The sequence below is a fragment of the Trichogramma pretiosum genome, unplaced genomic scaffold, assembly GCF_000599845.2.
Source record: "Trichogramma pretiosum strain Unisexual culture from Peru unplaced genomic scaffold, Tpre_2.0 scaffold26, whole genome shotgun sequence".
In the NCBI taxonomy this organism is placed as follows: Eukaryota; Metazoa; Arthropoda; class Insecta; order Hymenoptera; family Trichogrammatidae; genus Trichogramma; species Trichogramma pretiosum.
Window position 1 is genome coordinate 1,363,312 of NW_019641640.1, and position 9,283 is coordinate 1,372,594.

The following is a 9,283-nucleotide window of genomic DNA, read 5'->3' on the forward strand; positions in this document are numbered from 1 at the left end:
TCAGTATTAAATCAACTTTCTTATTATTTCAAATTCACTTTCATGGATTCAATCGAAAACTTGAAGTAGTGAAAATTTATTAAAGTTTGACAAAGAATCTAAAAAAAATATTTTCAAATTTTTTCACTGGAAATTGTTTGGCATGCATTTCTCGCTTGGGTTTTGCTTGGGTTATGAATTTATTTGGCATGGATTTCTAATGAATCGAATGAATGAGGAGAAGCGGGATGTGTATGTTTTTGCTGACAAAAATTATTAATATGTTTGTCATATCAAAAATGACGCAGAATACGAATACAAAGACCCCGAGTGTAAATTCTACTCGAGAAAAGAAAAAACTGTAAATCTGATCAAGTTTGATCTAGACTTTTATCTGCACTCAAAAATTTAAAAAGCCTCTTCACATAGTCATGATGCATTTTATAAATTTTTGAAGAATTTGAAAAACAAAACCCGAAATAAAAGTTTATCGTTATTTATTTTTCACGAAGAATCAGTTACAAAGTGGTAATTTCAGGTACAAAGGAGAAAAGGATACCAAGAAAGTTCGAGTGACAATGTTGTCTCTGTTGAATATTGTTCGAGATCGTCGCACCGAAGATTATAGTCAAATGAAAGATGGCAAGCCTTTTTTTCTCTGACGCGCGTCGATATGAAAAAAATAAGGTTTAAAGAAGTGGCGTGAGAGCTGGCATAAAAATCTCGAGGGAGAGTTATTTTTCCATTTTGCCCAAATGAAATTAGCCGAGGCGCGAATGAATATTATACATATATCGCGTGGGCCCCGCATCTGCTGCTGCTGCCGCTGCGCCATAGAAAAAATGGATTAGCGTCAGGTCATTAGTTGGGCGTCTTTTCTATTCCAAGTAGAATCTTCGGCCTCATCAGCATCATTATCATTATCGTCTTCGTAGTCGTCGTCGTCGTCTTCTTGGCCGTTGCCGTCGCGCCGTTGACACTTCTATTGTTAGGGCGCGCGCGCATGAGCCTCGGGGACTGCTTTGTGCAAAAAAAGGGAAGGAGGAAAAGCGAGTTTTGACGTGAAAGAGCAAAGCTAATTTCCTTTCCAAAGAGAAAGAGAGAGAGAGAGAGAGAGAGAGAGAAAGTAAAGAGAAGAGAGAGTGGAGGAAGAAGAGATGCCTGTAGCGAGGATTTTCCTCGAGCACAATGGCCAGCTCTAGCTATTCTCGAAAGCGATCCTTTCTACGTCGTTAAAAGCTGTAATGTGTTGTCTACGTATATACGTATATATGCAGCTGCATATAGATGCACTCACTCGGACCACTTGACTATGCATAATAGACGCGGTGGCGGCGCGCGTGGCAGGCGCAGAGCGAGCTCTGGAAGCGACATCGAGTGCGAAAATTATCACTCGATCAGCGCGCGTGCGTATGTTTATGCATGAATTGGCGAAAATAGGCTTAGAATATTATGCAGTGCGCTGCTGATGCGCACATATATATTATATATATCTAGAATGTAGCACACGAGCGCGTACTCCAGCGTAACGCAGGAGTGAGAGGCATAAACGCGCTCTCTCTCTCTCTCTCTATACCTCTACGCTGCTGCTCGCTTCGTGTGAGCCAAACCGAGCCGCGCCATTAGGAAGCCGAGAGAGCGAGAAGAGGTGAGCCTAGTGCGGTTTCGTGCGCGCTTGATTCGCGACGATTATTCGCGCGCGTTGGAACGGCGATTATTATTATTATTATGATTATCATTATGTGCCGATGCGCTTGTTTCAACGGTCCTCGTGCACTGCGCGAGGGCAGTTATACGCAGCCATGTGTAAACGCGGCTGGACTAGTGATTGCTGCCACGCCACTGTGCGTGTGTTTGTACCGCGATGCAGCCTTTACGCGTATGAGGTGTATAATATTGGCCGTTGCGCGGCAGATTTGTGTTGCATATAAGGGCGCGGCCTCACTGTTGTGCCAACTTGAGTCAAGAAAATTACGCACCTATAGCCATGAAAGTAAGACCATCGTACCGTATTTTCTTGATTTTTGACGTGTAATGCTTAACATTATCTTTTTAAAAACACTTATTTTGTAAGCCTACAGTTTTTTTGGTTTTTCGAGTCCATAGGGAATACGTCCTGTACAAAATAATAACTACTGTCCTGAATCGCTGCCTATATACTTCCAACGTTTTCTAGTTGGCAACAAAAACACGATCCAACACGAGCTAAGTTGGATTTATGCGTCTAAAACAAACTGCCGCTCGCGTCGACGCGCCATAAGTGCACCGCGCTCCAGCCCTAAAATCCCAAATTACGTCCCAGCTCGAACGAGTAGTACGCGGAGGCTGTAATTCCAAGATTCGAGAGTACTCGCATCCAGAGCATAACGCGTGTATGTACCACGAGTATTGAATCATATATGTAGGCTTCGAAATTGATGAAATTTACACGAGGCATTGGACGATAGCCGCGCATGTACGTACGCCGTTATAGCCACGATGCCGATGGTAAACATATATAGTGTTACACAAACATATAGTATAAGCGCGGATAATGGCATTATATATGCGCTCTATATCGATTTTTCTTTTGAATAGTTACAAGCTCGGGCGACGGCTACAAGAGTCGCGCGTCTGCCGCATTGAAAGTCATCAAGAATATAATGTGTATAAATACGAGTTGGCGCCGCGTTGAAAGAGTTAGAAAATCTACCGGGCGTGCACACGTAACTGCATACACTCACTTTCCCAAGGTAGTCTGCGCCGCTCGTATACACTAGAGCCGCGCGCACCGAGTGTTGTATGCACCGGGCACGAGACAAAACAATGCCAGTACACACACAGAGATCGTAAGAATGGAAAACTAGGTCAGCTCGCAAAAGGGGGGCGTGAAACATTGCGATCGCCGGCTTACTATTTAATGTATACAAATTTAACGACGTTAAGCAGCATTCATATTTCCCCCTGTACCCCTATACCCACCCCCTCCCCCCTCGAGCTTTTGTCAATTATATGTAATTTGTATAATAATAGTTATTGTTGTGTGCGGCGTTGCCGCCGTCGGGGACTCAGCGAGAGCTCTCGTTGCAGCAGCAGAGCGGCTTGATACGTCTGCTTGCATTTTCAAATCTCCGTATTATATTTTCGCGTGCGCACATCGACGCGCGTCAACGCGAGCATTTCAAATTCATCATAAACTCCTCTTTGTAAAATTGCCATTAGCAGCAGGTAGCGCTGGTAGTAGCAGCTCGTTTCGATGTTACAGCTTTGCTCGCGTGCACAATAGATTTTTCGGGGCCGCTCTGTATACGAGCTGTATCCTAACACTTTGTTTGCGCACAGTCGAGTGGCCGCTCCATTCGTGTGCTCGCGTACCGTAGTAGAGTAGCTCCACTACAAGCGCGCCTATTATATACACTGCGCCATATAGCTTTGCAAATATAATATTGCGCTACCTTCGTTAGTCACGCAAAAGGGGTTTGTTTGTTTATTTTGCAAATTGGAATCGAGCTCTGTTATATTTATTCTCATCAGGCGAGGCACGTTCGACACATCCATCGACTGCTCTCGCCTACACACGCGAACAGAGACAACTCGCGAGAGATTGGAATATAAGAGCGAGAGCGCGAGATTTTAATCACTTTTGAACGTGCGCGAACGCGACACGCGCGGCGGAGCTCAAGTTGATCGAGCGGATTTACGAGTGCGGCGAGGTTTTCAGCGGGTGCCATTCATCCCGCGATTCGCTTGCGAGCCTACGCGAGTGCTTTTTCATATACGCTCGAGTGCGGGAATGTATAATATAATGCGTTCTCCAAGTATATACGTAAATTATTGGAATGAATCGTATGATCGGAGCTTATGATATTTCTCTCCACTAGCTCCGACACTCGTACGTTTTTTTTACACGTCCATCTTGAAAGTTTCGCAGAGGCAAAGTAGTACTTTTGCTTGGCCCGGCTCGTGCACCGACGTCGAGTGATAGTTTATCGAGTAATAGCTCGCCTTATTTTCCCTCTCGCTCGCTCTCTCTATAATGCGAATCTCATTCGATGTTATTCATTTTAGTTAGCTCCTCTACGCGAAAACTTAACGATTGCGAAATCCCAACTTCCAAGTCGTTAGACGAGAGCCCCCCTACAGTTCTCTCTTATACGCATGCAGACTTTTCGAGAACTTTCTCTCGAGGATCATTATTGTATGCAGGCGCCTACAACTTTGGCTGCTCCTACTACTGCTGCTGCTGCTGCTCCATAGTCGGACACGCGAAAAACTTGCGCACCCCTGTGTACTCGCGAATCGAATTTCTTTTTAATTAGCTGCAATATCTTTCACGCGCACGATTTATTTTGTCGCGCGTAGATATTAAGGCTGCTGTATTATCGCGTCCAACGAGACTCTCGAGTGTTTTTGCCGAGGCGTGTTCAACAGCTTCCGCAGGAAAGAGAAAGAGAGCTGGCAAATATTTGATCTAAATTTTCGGTACATGAAGCTGCTCTTTGATTATGAGTGTATATGTATAAGGTAACCGAGCGAAATAATCGGGTGAAACGAGATCCTTGGGAAATCGCGTTGGATTTTCCAAAAAGTACGTCGAGGCAAAGTGCGTCGACGAAGTCACGAACTTTACGAGAAAGCACACCCACACACACACACACACACTATATAAAACGATCTGCGAGGGTCACAAAAACATAGCCACACACAGCTACACAGCGAGTATATACGACATAATTAAACTTCAGTCGGGGCTGAGCTTTGCTCGGTTTCTTTTGTGCGCAGCAACCGACAAAACCAGTGTATTGGTGCTTGCGGGTGCAAAAAAATTCAGTTTCAGATCGCGCGCGAGCGAGGATAGCAAGTGTCAAGCCCTCTTCTTTCGCCAATGCGTGTTGCACAAAGGCCAAAGACTACGGCCGCAGAGCTCTGCCACATACACACTGCCGTTCACACTTGACCTCCATGTGCGAACTCGTATTGCTTTTGAGATATATACTCATACATACACACATACACGTTTTCCAGATATACGCGCGGCCGTAATGTTATTAATAGAAAAAGCGATACAGTTCGATGTTGCCTTTGACTTTTCGATCAGAGCACGCGATTGAGTTTTATACATAAAGTGAGAGAGATATAGAGAAAGACGCGCGAGTATATATTCGAGGCGGCGTCTGACCATTGGCTCGCTTTTACTACTGACGCGAGCGATTGGGTTGCTGCCCTCGGTGTTGTATTGCAGCAGCAGCTGCGCGAAAAAAAAGTAGAGAAAAGAAAATACACCCGCGTGCTCTTTACTTGCTCTATAGCCTCTCGATTTCTCTGCACTTAACCCGCCGGGAGAAAGATGTGAGCTATACGGTCTATATAGAGCACAGGAGCTAGTAGTAGTAGTAGTAGTGGTGGTGTGGGCGGCTAACTCGGTAAAAGCAAAGTGAGCCGCTCAACGCTCGCTCGTCATCGAGCCAACTTCCTCGTGAGCGCCGCGGCTTATACTTTTTCGCCGAGGGGAATTTTTATCCTTTCCATTAGACTTTCGATCGAGATAGTTAAAGAAACATTTATGTACCCTATACGGTGATTTCGGTACGATTTGAATTATAATAAATTCGATTGTGTGGCGAAAAATTTTGAATTTTACGGTTTGTGAAATGCCTATTATAGTAAAATGTATATTATCTCACGTTCGCGAATAATGATAAATTGAACAACTCGACAGAAGTGCTTTTTTTTAGCTCTCTAAATTTAGCTTAGCTATACAGAGTGCCTGCGTAAGCCCGTACACAATCCGTATTGTTTTTTAGCAGCTTATGAACTTTGAGCTTGTTCGACGCGCTTGAAAACTTTGAAATCGTGTCCGATCGTCCCGGGTCCCCGTCGATCGTGTCCGACTTTATCAATGCAACGGGGGACGCTCGGCTCTCTCTCTCTACGATTTGCGTATAAAGTGGTATTTCCATTTATGTACACGCGCGCAAACTGTCCGTCGTCGCGTACAGCGCAGAGCAGTAGTAGCGGCTAACATCGATCCTATATAGTAGAGAGAGAGAGAGCAAAACTCGACGCACACTGGACACGCTGTAGCAGTCGACGCTCTCGTCATTAGCGCGTCCCGGTAATTGACAAATCGCGTATATGGCTACGGGGAAAAAATTTCTCTCGCGCTCGAGTTGATAAAAAAAAAAAAAAAAGAAAAAAAACAGAAAATAACAAGAGAAGAAAAACGTATAGATCATTATTTTGCGCGAAATCAAACTATAAATAGTCTTTTTAATTTTGGGCCAACGAGCTAATTGGTAATTGTTTTAATTACTCGTCGTCGTCGTGCGGAACATCGATCGTGCAAGCCGGCGGAACGAGTAAAAGCTTTTTCGTATATCAATTTTCATGCGGCAGACGAGAGATAAAGATAACTTGTTTCCTTGGTGATCGCGCAACCGGCGGCGGCGGTAGGTTACATTTTAACGGACGCGGCGGAAAAACGGATCGACCGTACTACACGACCTATAGCTATATGTGAAGAAATAAATACACAGATAGATAGCGCTTCGTGAGCGAGAGAGAGAGAGAGAGACAGGAAACTTCTGCCGCTGACTGTACGATTTTTCAATTATCTCCGAGTGAAATCTGCCGGCCATCTGCTGGCGCTCTGCATCTCTTTCTCTTTTTTTTTATTCCTTTCTTTTAATTCGTTATATAATTGAGCAAAATTAGCTCGCGTGTAATTGGCCAGTATGTAGCTTATAAGCGCGAAGCTCGAAGCGTACGTACATTTATTCATGGTTAAAATTTTAAACGAATTTTCGCCCGTATATACCGTACGTGTTACAATGGCTTTTTATCCTTTCTTGCACACGCGTGTGCTCGCGTTCGGCCGGCCCGAAAACTTTTCGCTGGAAATTAAGCTCTAAAATGTGTAGAGCCGTGCCCAATCTTATCCACGCGGCTCTAGCACGTGGGAAATCGTTTAATTAAGCGAAAAGCAATACAAGCTTACTCTCTCTTTCTCTCTCTCTTTCTCTCGCCCTCGAGTGTCGGCTGCTCTTTTGTGAATGTTTGCTCGTATCTTTTACTTCCTCGGTAGCTAGCTTGTATAATACGCTTGGCATACATTCGCGTTTACACCGTTTAATGCGTAACCACAGACTCAGCGATTTTCTTCATTTCCCAATTACCCGCATGTTATACCCCGGGCTGGCGCGCACGAGAGAGAGCCGTACTTAAACTTTCTGCGATTTCGAATGAAGTTGCGTATATAATTTTCTCTCTCCTTGCGCTCTGTATATTGTACGTGGGTTGGCTTAGCTTAAATGATTTTCTGATGTATACGTGCTTATATGAAACGAGACGAATGCACGCCTAATTTTCAATGAAATTTCATTGTATTTGATTGAATTGAAATTTTATTCGGACACGTATGAATTTCATTTCTGATATCGGAACTAAAATTAATTTTCAATTGCAATAATCTAGATAAATTTAATTTGGTTGAATTAATAACAGCTTCCAATCGCATACCAATTGTTTTGAAATGATTTAAATTTCAAATACGCGCTAAAAAAGTCTCAAGTGGTCGAATATTTTTATGAAACAAATAACTTCAACTTTTAGTGTCGAAGACATCGATACATATGTTGCGAGTCAAAGTGCATTTTTCTCTTTAAAGTTTCATGTTATAAGGAAACGCATTCTCTCTGAATTTATGGCTGAAAAGGTTGTATCTCATTTTATTCTCATTCATATGCGGATAAAAATCAGTAAAATATTCCATGAAAAAGAGCGAGCTGCTCGCTGAGCGCTGCACAACGATGAATGGCAGTAAATAAAAGAAGGAAAAATGCAGCGAACTCGCGAGTCATTGGGCTATATACAACGCGGAGAACAGACCGCGCGTTTAAAAGGCTCGCAGATTTGAATCTCTACCGGTCAAAGACGGCGGATAATCCCCTTGTGATTACGTTTTTATATGCCCGCCTTATAGCATATATACGTCGCTCGCGTCTTAGAAAGTCCTGTCGCGAGCTCAACGGCTCGTATCCTTATATACTTATGCACCCGGGGCAAAGAATATAACGTTTCAGAGGTTTTTCTCTACCGCCACGCGCGCAAAACGACGATATAGCAGCAGCAGCAGCAGCTGCTGCGAGTTCGCAAGTCTCTCAAAACGACGATCGACGATCGTTGCGCATGGACAGCAGCAAGCACGTAGGTGCAGCACTCAACTACTAGGGCGAGTGCAGATAAAGACCCTTTGCGAAGCCATCGAATTGGAAATACTTGTGAATATTTTATCGAAATTAGGGTCAATTTATCGGTCATATGTGAGTGCGTCGCTGCACGAGCAAGTTTGAACTTGGAGCGGTACGCAGTTATGTCTTATAACCCTAGATAGCAGCAGATCGATACGCACACGTGAGAAGGGGAAAATTATGCGAACTAATTTTCCGAAGTAGTTTGTTGTATGTATATAAGCTGCGGCTCTCGTTATCGAAACAAGCAGCTTCTCGTGTGACAGCGATGACAACGAACGAGCCTCGGCACATACGCGCGATATACATTAAGTTTTCTAAACTTGCCCCCGAAATCGTCCCTTCCCTGTTTGCCTCTCCCGCAGCACATGCCGATCCGCATCTTCGATGAGAGGATGGGGGATAGGTATAGCGCAGGGCAAATAGGCATCATCATCGCGATGTCACGCAAGATACACAAGAGCAGTCAAAGTACACTGGGAGCGTTTGGGCTGAAAGGCGCGTTCAAGCAGAAGCTCGTCAGCCGTCGTCGTCTGTCAACACAGTAGGCATTAGAGTCAATTTTCAAGTAATATGAATTTAGCCTCTCTCTCTCTCTACCTGCGCAAGCGCTTCCTATCCCCTGCGCAGCAGTCTCGAGTGTACTTAACCCACGGCGCGATATTTAATCCCGGCGATTAAAGCGCTTTAACTTGGCCCGGGGAATATATTATTACTGTTATTCATACAGTTGGCTCGACTGGGCTCGCGCTCGCGCTCCTCTCTCATATCTTGCCTGCATTTCGCGCGTATGTGTGTGTGCGCGTGGCTTTAATGTTCGGATGAAAAGTCCCGCGTATATATATGTGTGCGCGCACGACGAGAGAGAGAGAGCTGTGTCAGAGACAAGTTAAATGAACTTGCAGCTCACGGCTCACTGCGATATATACGTTATATACGTACTGCTACGTATAAACGTGTAGGACGTGTGAGTGAGCTTGCGCGCGGCAGCACATACGTGTATGGAGCGAGCTTGCGATGTAGTTCGAACTTCTGTCAGTGTCGTTGAGGGACTTCCGCATGCCGTGTGCCGGGTT